This window comes from Perognathus longimembris, chromosome 11 (assembly GCF_023159225.1).
Source record: "Perognathus longimembris pacificus isolate PPM17 chromosome 11, ASM2315922v1, whole genome shotgun sequence".
NCBI lineage: Eukaryota > Metazoa > Chordata > Mammalia > Rodentia > Heteromyidae > Perognathus > Perognathus longimembris.
In genome coordinates this window covers 67,490,482-67,503,093 of record NC_063171.1, presented here as the reverse complement: position 1 = coordinate 67,503,093, position 12,612 = coordinate 67,490,482, and the positions used below count along the sequence as shown (strand labels likewise).

The window sequence follows — 12,612 nt, the reverse complement described above, 5'->3', positions numbered from 1 at the left end:
TAGCAACTCAGGAGGCTGTGATCTGAGGATCATGGTTTGAAAGCCGCCTGTGCACCAAAGGACATGAGACTCATCTCCAGTTAACCACCAGAAAACTGGAAGTGGATCTGTGGCTCAAAGTGGTAGAGTGTTATCCTTGAATGAAAAAAGCTTAGGGACAATGTTCAGGCCCTGAGCGTAAGCCTCATGATTGATTAAAAACAAAAATCTTACCACATACTCTGTAGAAAAAAGTGTGTGTGTGTGTGTGTGTGTGTGTGTGTGTGTGTGTAACTAGTCCTGGGGGCTTGGACTCAGGGCCTGGGTATTGTTCCTGAACTTCTTTTGCCCAAGGTTAGTACTCTATTACTTGAGCCACAGTGTCACTTCTGGCTTTTTCTGATTATGTGGTAGAGAGGAATGGAACGCAGGGCTTTGTGCAAGTACTCTACCACTAAGCCACATTGCCAGCCCAAAGGTGTGTATTTATAGAATTAAATTCATAGTTACTGCAGTGACCCTCAGTATCTGTAAAGTTAAAACTTTAGCATGTCATACTAACATTGTTTTGAATCATATTTCTGTATTATCTGTCATAGAGTGACAAAGTGGAATTGAGATGATTTATGACTTTTGTTTTGAGCATGAGTAAAGCCAGTTTAGGTTATTGTTTGAAAGTAAACACTTCTACTGCACCATTAATCACTGTGACAGTGTAGCTGAGGATTTGACTGTCCTGGCTTAAAGTGGTCAGCAGCACCTTGCCAGCAGGACACACAAGACCCTTGGCCTCCTTTCCTGTCCTAGGGCCAGCTCAGACCCCCGTCCTGCCACCTCACAGTCACCACAGATTTCGCAGCCACTTCTTTTTTTCTTTCTTCTTTTGTCTGAGAAGGACTGGAACTCTGTTCTTGACACTTTCGCCCATTGACTGGTGCTCTACCAACTGAGTCCCGCCTCCCCTCTCCAAGAAAGCAGGAGTAAAGCCCCTCTATGTCAACTTTCTGTTGTGGGACAAAACTGCAGACCTCAGAGTTCAGGGAAAAGGTGAAAGCACTCTTAATGGAAACATTAGAATGTTTTCTGGTTTATTCTGATTTATTTAAGTCTTAAGTGTGACTAAGCATATATAGGATTAGGAAAGAATCTTTGGGGACTGGAGGTGTGGCTCAGCAGTAGAGTGCTTGCCTAGCCCTGGCAAAGTCCTGAGTTCCATGTTCTCCACTGAGAACAGGAAGAAGGCAGCTTTTTAGTGAAATTGAATGGCTCTGGAAGTTTGCTTTGAGCATCTACATTTCAGCTTTATTAGTTATGGAATACGGGAGAAAGATGTCTCATCTGTATACTAGCCACCAGCTAACGTAGATTGGGTGACAGGCAGACCTCTTCTCATGCAGTACTGAATGCTGTTGCTTTTGGGCAGTTTGAGCGGTTCTCTGCTGGTTTCCTGTACCAGAGACCAGTCACCACTCTGGTGATGTGGAGAGATGGGGGATCTGAGGTGGGACCTAGTGGGGAATGTCCTTGGAGGGGGTGAGAGTAGTTCTCATGGGTCTCTGGGTTAATTGTCTTGGGAGGGATGCGGGGACCTAACTTGGCATGGTTGCTGCCACTTTGGTTATAACTCATCTTGCCTACCAGCTAACCCTGGCACCTTCCAGACATTATAAGATAAAATGAATCCCTGTGCAGTCACCCAAGCGTTTTGTGCCAACCATTGGTGCCAAAACTTAGCTGAACATTTTGACATGTTAATAGTTTTGAGAAAGATAGGTGCACATCTGTTGGCTTGGGGCCACTTTTGTGAGTTTAGCATATAAACTCCTTCCTCCTGCCTCAGGGTGGGGATCTTCCTGTCTTGCTGAAGTCAGACACACCTTTCTGCCCATAAATCCCTAATAAATTGCATTTTATGCAGTCTTGGATCTGTCTGCCTCTTGCTTGTCTTCAAGCACTTTGTCTTTGCTAGCTGATTCTTTTATTCCAGGCTTTCCTGAAACAAGGGAGTTGTGATAAAAGGGCAAGTCTTCCCTTGAATCTCTGTCTTCCTGTTTCACTGTGTGATCTCCATGTCAGTCATGTGACTGATGAGACATGAGACACAGCCAGACTTCTGCCAGTCATTGCCCTGCTGCTCAGACTTTCACCTTCCCAAACTGTGAGCTACATTAATTGTGTTTTTAATCAAGTATCTAGCTTTGGATATATATATATATATATATATATATATATATATATATATATATATATATATATATATATATATTTTTTTTTTTTTTGCCAGTCCTGGGGCTTGGACTCAGGGCCTGAGCACTGTTCCTGGCTTCTTTTTGCTCAAGGCTAGCATTCTGTCAACTTGAGCCCCAGGGCCACTTCTGGCTTTTCCATATATGTGGTGCTGAGGAATCCAACCTAGGGCTTTATGTATATGAGGCAAGCACTCTTACAACCAGGCCATATTCCCAGCCCGGGTATTTTGTTTTAGCAGAAAATAAACTGATAACCCTGGATTACACAGGCTTTCCTCTGAAGAGCGGAGCCCATGTTTTAAAAAATTTATGACATGGAAGAATGACCCCTTAAAAAATACTGAAGGAATCGGTCCATGTCTGTTCACCTTGTTTTTCAAATTCAGAAATAGGATATCAAGCAGTGACTCACACCTGTAATCCTAGCCACTTAGGAGGTTGAGATCTGAGGCCAGCTTCAAACCTTGTTGGCTACAGCCAACAAATTGGAGAGATCCTTATTTCCATTTAACCAGCAAAAAGCCAGAAGTGGAGGTGTGGCTCAAAGGGTAGAGTGTCAGCCTATGTGAAAAAGACAAGGATGAGCACAAGTCCTTCAGTTCCAGCCCAATACACATCCTCATTCATTCATTCTCTCTTTCTCTGTATTTCTCTCTCTCTTTCTCTTTCTCTCTCTCTCTCTCTCTCTCTCTCTCTCTCTCTCTCTCACTCACACACACACACACACACACACACACACAATCTGTTTGCTGTGGGAAGGGAAAATCTCAATATGTAACTATTTCTCAAACACTTCTAGGCCTACAAGGAAGTCAACACTATTTCTAGCTTGGAGCAACTGAGCTTATAAACTATGCGTTAAAAAATTATTCTGGCAGGTGCCAGTGGTTTATGCCTGTAACTCTAGCTACTCAGGAGGTTGAGATATAAGGATCATAGTTCAAAGTTAACTAAGGCAGAAAGTCTGCGAGACTCCTCTCCAGCTAACAAAAAAACTGGATGTGGAACTTTAGCTCAAATGATAGAACACATTTTTGAGCAAAAAAGCTCAGGGATAGTGTCCAGGCCCTGAGTTCAAGCCCCAGAACTAAACACACTTCAGAAATAAGCTTAGATAATTTTAATAGAGCTTGTCTTAAAATACTTTTTTCCCCTCTGAGACAAACAGAATGCTCATCAGCAATGATAATAATGAACCGAGGCTGGGTACTGGTGCCTCATGTCTGTTATCCTAGCTACTCAAGAGGCTGACATCTGAGGATCACAGTTCAAAAACAGTCCAGGCAGGAAAGTTCATGAGACTCTTTTCTTCAGTTAACTACAAAAAGTCAGAAGGGGGCAGTCCCCAGCCATGGTCCTTGCCTTGGGGGTCTTGTACTGTGGCGCATGAGGCTACAAACCCAAGTATCTCCAGCTTAAGAAGAAACTGGAAGATGAATTCCCCTGTTGCCTGGACATCTGTGGCGAGGGCACACTGCAGGTCAACAGCTTCTTTGAAGTCTTGGCGGCCGGAAGTTAGTTCACTTGGAGAAGAGAGGTGATGGCTACGTGTACACCGAGGTGAAGCTTGAGGTTGGTGGCTGCCATCAAAGTTGCCTTGGCCCAGGACTAGGGTGCCCTGAAGGCAGAACCCAGGGCCCTGCCCCTCCCTGCATGCTTGATGACAGGAAGGACTGAAATGTCCACAGACCTCTGGTCCTTCCTCGACGTTCTTGCGGCCTCTGGGTGGGGGCAGAGATGGATGTTTCTGGGCTTTGCCACTGCGTGGGAGAGTGAGGACCCCTGGTCACCTCTGCCCGCAGTCTCTCTCGTGCCCCCCAGCCCTATTTCCCCCCTCTTCCTCTTCTCTCCCACACCCTCCCTTCCCCCACCACCCTGTTTTGTCTGATGAGAAGCCTATGGCTTCCTTCTCCATCTGCTGCCATAAGCAATGGTTCAGGAGTTCAATAAACATTGATTAAACTGATGACTTTAGAGCCAAAAAGCCAGAAAAAAAGTCAGAAAAGTGTTGGAGTGGTAGCCTTTAGCACAAAAGCTCAGGGACACTTCCCAGGCCCAGAGTTCAAGCCCCAGTACCAGCACAAAGCCATTGGCTCATGTCTGTAATCCTAGCTATTCAGAAGGCTGAGATATGAGGATCAAGGTTCAAAGCTAGTATGGCAGCAAAATCTTAAGACTTCTCTCCAGCAAAATAATGAACTGGAAGTGTGGCTCAAATGATAGCGTTCCAATGGTAAGTGGAAAAAGCCTTGTTAATTGGAGGTGAAGTCTTATTGAGTATTCTGCCCTTACTGGCTGATCTTGATCAGGCTGGCATCACTGAGTCCAGCCATTGGTTGAGATATGGAGTCCTGTAAACTTAGCCTAGCTATGCTGTCCTCAAACAGATCCCCAGATCTCTACCTCCTTAAGTAGCTAGGATTACAGGTTTGAGCCGCAGCATCCAGCTTAAGTTTTTGTTTTTTTTGCAGGAAGGTCTCACTATCAAGGACCTTGATCCTCAGTTCTTTGACTTCTGAGTAGCTAGGATTCAAGCATGAGACACTGGCACCCAACTTATTATTATTATTATTATTATTATTATTATTATTTTACTTCTTTTGACCCTCTTTTCCCTCATCTTCCTTTTCTAGCAAGATTGAATTACTTGTGTGCTTACAAACACTCCATGCCTTTGCCTTTCCTCATCCCTGGCTTATGCATAGACTGTTTCTTTTGCTTTTCTCCCTCAGTCTTTCATCTTTTGTTTGGCTGATTTCTACTTATCTTTATTAGTCCATTTTCCATTGCAGTAACAAGTTACTAGAGGCTTAGTAGGAAGAATAGTATATACTATGTGCCTTACGGTTCTAAAGGCTCACAAGCCTCGGGCCAGCATCAGCGAGGCTCTGGCAAGGAGCTCAGGTGGGGTGAGGCAGCTTGCTTGAGAAAGTGGGAACACACAGAAAGACAGGAAGCCTGAAGTGGGAAGGTTGCTGTATTTCTGGGCATTGGACAGTCTTGCTCTTTTATAGCAATCCTGTCACTGATACTAACCTGGATTCTGTAAGTAGTATGTGAATTCCTTCCCAAGGCAATGCTCCAGTGACTTTACATTGTAAGGTCCACCACTGGGAGGGCTCCATGCAGATGCCCCCCACCTGTTTGTCTTCCCCCAGTACCTGAGTTACCTAGGTAACTGGCTTACCGGGAGGCAGTTACCTCCTCCTTTTCTGAGGTCACATCAAATCCACCTGGCCATACCCCCCACCTTTCCCTATATAATCTGAAAACACAGTCCTCACTCTCCCTTTCTCTCTTACTCTCTCTTGCTCTTTTCTCTTTTTTTCCCTTCTTCCTTCCCTTCTGTTTTCCCATGCCTCCATCTTGTGTGGGCTGGCAGTTTGCTTTCCCCCAACAAACTCCTTTCTGCCTGCACCCTGTGGCGGGTTTCCTTTCCTGTGGACCTTTCATCTGGTGCTGTGACTCGGGAGGGGACAGAGTCAGGAGTCGCTGGATCCCCTCCTTCCTCTTCTCTTTTGAGGGTTAATCCGCCTCCTTGACCGCCCCTCCTCGGACCAAACTGCCAAAAGCCGGAGGAAACTCACTTGGGACGCCTTGTCTTTACCATTGCTGGCTACGCATCCAGCACACCATCTCCTAAGTCTGGTGAGTAACTCCCGTCTACAGGTCCTCTGTTTGTCTGACCACTCCAGAGGGACCTTGTTATATCCCGAGAGCAAGAAAATTCCACAGAGGCACAACTAAAGGTGGGATGGGGTTTTACTTACAAAGGATTTTTTTTTTAATTTTTTTTTTTTTTATTAATTGGACATAAATTTTTTTACAAGGTGTTGTGCAAAGAGGGTGCAGTTACATAGTAGGGCAGTGTGTACATTTCTTATGATATCTTACAACCTGTTTTTCTATCCCTTGTCTAGGTCAGGTTGACATATATGCAATATACAATGTATCAAGAACATATACAGTATTCACAGACTTGGTCTCTACTGTCTCTCCGTCTCCCTTTGTTAACAGTCATATATCAGGGAGATCATGCCCCTTTGTTTTCTGTGTTCTAGGCTTGTCTCACTCAACATTATTTGTTCGAGTTCCGACCATTTCCCTGCAAATAACAATATTTCACCATTCCTAATCGCTATGTAGTATTCCATTGTGTATAAGTACCATATTTTTTGGATCCATTCGTCTGTGGAGGGGCATCTGGGTTGTTTCCATATTTTAGCTATTGTGAATTGTGCCGCGATAAACATGGTAGTACAAATGCCTTTTTGATATCTTGGATTTTGCTGTTTAGGATAGATGCCTAGGAGTGGTATGGCTGGGTCATAGGGTAGGTCTATATTGAGCTTTTTGAGAAACCTCCATACTGTTCTCCAAAGTGGTTGTACTAATTTGCACTCCCACCAACAATGGAGAAGGGTTCCTCTTTCCCCACAGCCCCTCCAGCATTTGTTGTTTCCTGAGTTCAGAGTATAGGCCATTCTAACTGGGGTGAGGTGGTATCTCAGGGTTGTTTTTATTTGCATTTCCTTTACTAGCAGGGATGTTGAGCATTTCCTCATATGTTTCTTTGCCATTTTTATATCTTCTCTTGTGAAGTCTCTCTTTAGCTCTTTTGCCCATTTCCTAATAGGTTTATTGGGCTTGGAGGGGCTTAGTTTTTTGAGTTCTCTGTAGATGACAGATATCAGGCCTTTGTCTGTTGCTGTGCTGGTAAATATCCTTTCCCATATCGTTGGCTGTCTTTCTATTTTGGTGGCTATGTCCTTAGCTGTGCAGAAACTTTTTAATTTGTAGTAGTCCCATTTGTCGAGTCTTTCTCCTATTTGTTGTGCCCCTGGGACTCTATTCAGGAAGTTCCTTCCTGTGCCTATAAGTTCTAGTGTCTTTCCTACTCTGTCCTTCAGTAGTTTCAAGGATTCAGATCTGATGTTGAGGTCCTTGATCCATTTTGAGTTGATCTTGGTGCATGGTGATAGGCTTGGGTCTACTTTGAGTTTTCTGCATATGGCTGCCCAGTTCTCCCAGCACCAGTAGTTGAAGAGGCTATGTTTATTCCATTGTATATCTTTAGCTCCTTTGTCGAATATCAGTTGGCTGTAAGAGTGCAGTTTTATTTCTGGGTCTTCAGTTCTAATCCATTGGTCTTCCGATCTGTTTTTATACCAATACCATGCTGTTTTTGTTATGATGGCCTTGTAGTAGATCTTGAAGTCAGGTATTGTGATACCTCCTGCATTGCTTTTTTTGCCTAGAATTGCTTTGGCTATTCTAGGTTTTTTGCTGTTCCATATGAATTTATGGATTGGTTTCTCTATTTCAGTGAAGAATGTGGCTGGGATTTTGATAGGTATTGCATTGAATTTGTATAACAATTTGGGCAATATGGCCATTTTCACTATATTGATTCTGCCTACCCATGAGCATGGGAGGTCTTTCCATCTCCTTGTGTCTTCTTTGATTTCCCTTATTAGATTTTTGTAGTTTTCATTGAATAGGTCCGTCACGTCCTTGGTTAAGTTGATCCCTAGGTACTTTATTCTTTTTTTGGCTACTGTAAATGGAATTGTTTCCATAATTTCCTTTTCTGTTTGTATATTGCTGGTGTACAGAAAAGCTGCTGACTTTTGTGGGTTGATTTTATATCCTGCTACTTTGCCAAATTGGTTTATTAGGTGTAGGAGTTTGGGTACTGAGGTTTTTGGGTCCTTCAGATACAAGATCATGTCGTCTGCGAATAGGGATAACTTGATTTCTTCCTTGCCGATGTGGATCCCTTTGATGTCCTCCTCTTGCCTTATTGCTATGGCTAGGGATTCCAGCACTATGTTGAACAGAAGTGGGGAGAGTGGGCATCCTTGTCTTGTTCCTGATTTTAGGGGGAATGACTTAAGTTTCTCTCCATTTAATATGATATTAGCAGTTGGTCTGTTGTATATGGCTTTTATTGTTTTGAGGAATGTTCCATCTATTCCTGTTCTCTCCAAAGCTTTTAATAGGTATGGATGTTGTATTTTGTCAAAGGCTTTTTGGGCATCGACTGAGATAACAATGTGATTCTTGATTTTAGCTCTGTTTATGTGGTGAATTACGTTGATTGATTTACGGATGTTGAACCATCCTTGTGACTGAGGGATGAAGCCTACTTGGTCATGATGTATGATATTCTTGATCACTTTCTGGATCCTATTAGCTAATATTTTATTGAGGAGCTTTGCATCTGTGTTCATTAGTGATATTGGTCTGTAGTTCTCTTTTTTTGTTGGGTCTTTGCCTGGTTTGGGAATTAGTATGATATTAGCTTCGTAGAATGAGTTTGGAATTTCTCCCTCCATTTCTATTTCGCGGAAGAGTTTGAGGAGTATTGGAATTAGCTCCTCACTAAAGGTTTTGTAGAATTCATTGGTGAATCCATCTGGGCCTGGGCTTTTCTTAGTAGGGAGGTTCTTGATTACCTCCTGTATCTCACCGTAAGTTATTGGTTTATTTAGCTGATTTATTTCTTCTTGGTTCAGTTTGGGCAGTTTGTACTTCTCTAAGAATTGATCCATTTCTGTAGAATTATTGTTTTTTGCTGAGTAGAGGTTTTGGAAATAGCTCCTTATGATTGTTTGAATATCGTGTGTACTTGTTGTAATTTTTCCTGTGGAGTCCCTGATTTTACGAATATGAGTCTCTTCTCTTCTTTTTTTTGTAAGTCTTGCAAGGGGTCTGTCAATTTTGTTTATTTTCTCAAAGAACCAGCTTTTAGTCTTATTTATTTGTTGAATGGTCTTTCTATTTTCAATCAGATTTATCTCTTCTTTAATCTTTGTGATCTCTCCTCTCCTAGTCGTTTTAGATTCTGTCATTTCTTGTTTCTCCAGTTGTTTTAGTTTCATCGTGAGGGTATTCACCTGCTCTGCTTCCATTCTTTTAATGTGGGTGCTGAGTGCAATGATCTTGCCCCTCAGAACTGCCTTAGCTGTGTCCCATAGGTTTCTTTGTGATGTGTTTTCTTTGTCATTGTGGCTTATGAATTCGTTGATTTCATCTTTAATTTGATCTGTGGCCCAAGTGTTGGATAGCAGCGTGGGGTTTAGCCTCCAAGAGTGTGTATAGGCTCTGTGGTATCCTTTGTTGTTGAGGGTTACCTTTAATCCACTGTGGTCAGATATAGTACATGGGATGACGTCAATACTTTTGTATTTGCTGAGGTTCTTTGTGTGGGCTATGACGTGGTCTATTTTGGAATATGATCCATGGGCTGCTGAAAAGAAGGTGTATTGGGTCTCTGTGGGGTGAAAGGTTCTATATAGGTCTGTTAGATCCATTTGGGAAATGGTGTTATTTAGGTCCTCAGCTCCCTTACTAATCCTCTGAGTGTTGGATCTGTCTCTTGGAGAGAGAGGAGTATTAAAGTCACCCACTATGATTGTGTTTGCGTCTATCTTGCTCTGTAATTCTTTGAGAATTTGCTTGACATATGTCGGGCCTCTTTTGTTTGGTGAGTATACATTTATCACCGTGATGTCTTGATTCTGGATTTTTCCTTGTATTAATATGTAGTGTCCTTCTTTGTCTTTTTGAGTGGACTTTAAAGAGAAGTCAAGCTTGTCTGAGATCAGGATGGCTACACCTGCCGTTTTGGTGGATGCATTTGCTTGGTAGATCTTGCTCCATCCTTTCACTCGAAGCCTGTTTTTGTCCCTTGCTGTAAGGTGGGTCTCTTGTAGACAGCAGATGTCAACTTTTTGTTTGCGAATCCATTCTGCCAGTCTGCTCCTCTTTATCGGGGAGTTTAAACCATTTATATTTAAAGAGATCAAGGATAAGGGTGTTTTTTCTCCTTCCATTTTCTTGGTGGGCTGTTTTTTCTTCTTTTTTTTCTTCTTGTCTTTAGTGAGCTTGTGTTTCTGCTGGGCTTTGGCTATTGAAGTTTCTTTCTGATTCTGTCTGTGTGTCTTTTACGATCTCTGTTGGGTGGGGTTCCCCTCTTAATATTCGCTGTAGGGCTGGTTTTTTATTCACATACTCCTTTAGCTCCTCTTTGGTGTGGAAAGATCTGGTTCTCCCTTCGAATGTGAACTCCAATTTCGCTGGATATTTGATCCGAGGTTGTAAATTGTTGTTCTGGAGTACTTGGATGGTGTTCTTCCACTCGCTTCGAGCTTGGTAAGTTTGTGTGGATAAGTCGGATGTTATTCGAATCCTCTTCCCATTGAAAAAAGTTTCCTTCTTCGCTTTGGCTGAATTCAGAATTTGCTCTTTAATCTTGAGGTCTGAAGTCTTGAATATTATGTGCCTTGGGGTGGCTTTCCTGGGGTCTGGCCTGCCAGGTGTCCTATAGGCTTCGGTTACCTGGATGGGGTCCCCTGTGAGATTGGGGAAGTTTTCTGCAATAACTTTATTGAGAACATGATTAAGCCCTCTGCTCTGGTATTCGGCTCCTTCTTCTATTCCAATTATGCGCAGATTATATCTCTTGTCTTTGTCCATTAGTTCCTGGATTAGTCTTCCCTGAAGCTTCACCTTTTCTTGGAGTGTGGTCATTTTCTGGTTGTTGTCAGCTGCTTCATCGTCCAGGCGAGAGATTCTGGATTCTATATGGTCTACTCTTTGTGTCATGGTTTCAATTGCGGAGTTTATGGATGTCAGAGAGCTATTTATGGTTGTCATATCAGCTCTGATCGTGGAGATTTCTTCCTTTAAAGAGTTGTATTTTAAATCTATTTTTTCATGCATTTCAATTCTTAGGATGTGGAGATTTTCTTTAAAGGCAGCTTGCATTGTATCCATTTTTGCTTCCATTTCTTTAAAGCAGGTTTGCATTGTATCCAGTTTTGCTTCCATTTCTTTCTTGGCTTCCTGGGTGTCCTTCCAGATTTCCGCTCTAAATTCCTGGAATTGTTTTCTGATTTCATTTCTGACGCTTTCGATCATTCCTGTTAACATGGCCTCATTTGCTTTTTTATTCTCCATCTCCTCTTCAGTCGTGCTGCTTTTTGGAGCTGGCGAGTTGGCTTGCCCTTTGATGAACTGAGTTATGTTTCTTTGTGATTTGCGCATCTGGAGATCTGGATGGCTTCTCAGGTTTGGTTTGTAGCTCCTCCCTCCCTCCTGTGTAGACGTGTCTACGGGCAGCAGGTGCTGTCGCTGTGTCCCCGCCCACCAGTGCAGGGTACGCCTACCAGAGGGGGCGCTGTCGCCGGGGGCCCCGCCCTCCTGTGCGCTGTGCGTTCAGTGCAACAGGCACTTCAGCGGGATATGCCTCCCAGAGCAAGTCCTGGGTTGTTGGGTTGTGCTTGCGCCCTCCCACGAGTCCGTTGGGGGGGGGGGTACGTGTGGGGCCCAGTGGGATCGACTGTCCGGGTGTGGCTTGGCACCTTCAGACCTCACCTCCGCTGTTAGGAGGGGGGACGTGATCAGGCTCAGGTGACCCTGCTGGGCTGGTATTGCCCACCAGCGCCTGTGGTTTTAGTTGTAAGAGTCTGCGAGGTCCAGGCGCCTCAGGTGGGGTTTGCACAACCGGCTGTCTCCCGGCCCCTGTTGGGAAGGGGGCGGGGCCGGTTCTGCCAGTTCAGGAACCTGTGGGGTGTTGGTGCTGCTGAGCCCTTCCCCTGCTAAACTGACTTCCCAGCGCCTGATGGGGGTTTCCCCGGCTGATTTGTGGGTTCTTTGTTCCCTCAGGGGTGGGGGAGGGGGGAGGGGAGGGCACTCACTTTTGCTGCTTTGTGTGTGTGTCCCGCGCCGCCGTTGGCCCTCCAGGGGTTGGCTAAGTGTCGTGGTGGCTTCCCTGGTTCCCGATTTCTGCCGCGCTGGGTTCCCTTGTCCAAACCCGGTGTGGACCCGAACTTCTCGTCGCTGCCGGTGTGTCTTGGTCCGCGCCCTGCCTTGTGGCCGTGGGGTCTCCCGCTATATGAATTCTGCGCTCCTGGCAGCCTGTCTGCCGATCACCGGGTTCCCCTTTCCCAGCCTGACCCTGTTTGGGCCAGGGTCGGCTGGTGGGGGGAGGGTGCCCCGGTGAATCTCCGGCTCCGTGTAGGTTTTCGGTTCTTCTTTTTTGCTCCTTTTTGTTTTCCTGCGTTTCTCCACTGCTTCTGGCTGCTGGTTTTGCTGGGTTCTTGATGGGGTGTTGGGTGTTGGGGTTCCCAGCTCACTATGCCGTTGGAGCGAGTCGGGGTGTCTCCCTATTCCATCGGCGCCATCTTTCTTCGAGTCTACAAAGGATTTTTATTTACAACCTAAAATGCAGAACCAGAACAGCCCCCCACCTCCAAATGCTGGCCTGTGACTAACTTGTCCTGAGCTAGTTGCCCAGAATCCAGCCCTGACCTCCGAACCTCTACTCCTTAACCTCCAACAGCCTCAACCTCCAAACCCCTAGAGGAGCGAGCTTCTT

General features: G+C 44.6%; 1 protein-coding gene and 1 pseudogene across 1 annotated transcript in view; both read left to right on the top strand.

Annotated features, from left to right (window-relative positions):
• The window catches only part of Smyd3 (SET and MYND domain containing 3), a 442,737-nt gene that overhangs the window by 21,076 nt on the left and 409,049 nt on the right, over positions 1 to 12,612 (top strand). The gene's annotated exons all lie outside the window — the stretch shown is intronic.
• Positions 3,580 to 3,840, top strand: LOC125359765 (annotated as a pseudogene).